This window comes from Solanum tuberosum, unplaced genomic scaffold, assembly GCF_000226075.1.
Source record: "Solanum tuberosum cultivar DM 1-3 516 R44 unplaced genomic scaffold, SolTub_3.0 scf01245, whole genome shotgun sequence".
In the NCBI taxonomy this organism is placed as follows: domain Eukaryota; kingdom Viridiplantae; phylum Streptophyta; class Magnoliopsida; order Solanales; family Solanaceae; genus Solanum; species Solanum tuberosum.
The window spans coordinates 2,495-3,158 of record NW_006240232.1 but is presented as its reverse complement, the minus strand read 5'-3'; positions in this window follow the sequence as shown (position 1 = coordinate 3,158).

Below are 664 nucleotides of genomic sequence, written 5' to 3'. Positions count from 1 at the left end.
GAGAAGAGGTAAGTATGTTTCCTTTTTATCAAGTTTCAAGCTTATGTTTATGCTTTAGAATTCCTCTTACATGCTCGTACATTCCATGTACTGAGCCATTTGGCCTGCATCTTCTCATGATGCAGACACAGGTATTCAGGATCATCAACAGGAGTTTCGTTGATACATCCGAGAGTTCGAGTTAGCTATGGTGAGCCTCCTTGCTTTCGGAGGATTTCATTTACCTTTCAGTTATATCAGTTGTTAGGAAGTCGTGGGTCTTGTCCCGACTTACATCTTTATCAGTTAGAGGCTTCATAGATAGTCAGTATAGTTGAGAAGTATGTATCATTTATTTTATTAAATGTTTTAAAGACTTAAGTTGCCTATTTTATGGCGAGTTGAATAATTTATTTTATTCAGAGTTTTCTTTTAAGTTAAAGTTTGTATTTAAGTTTTATGAACTTTTATTTCAGTTTTTAAGCTTTGTATGCTTGAATCAGTTTTCCACTTGAAGTCAGCCAGGATGAGGGTTCGCTTAGGGACCAGCAATGGTTCTCGAGTGCCGGCCACGTCCAGGGTGTAGGCTCGGGTCGTGACAACTAGCTAGCATTTCACATTTAATTAAAATCTATATAAAGACTACAAGTTCTACATATTTTCTCACCACTTTTTTTCACAACGT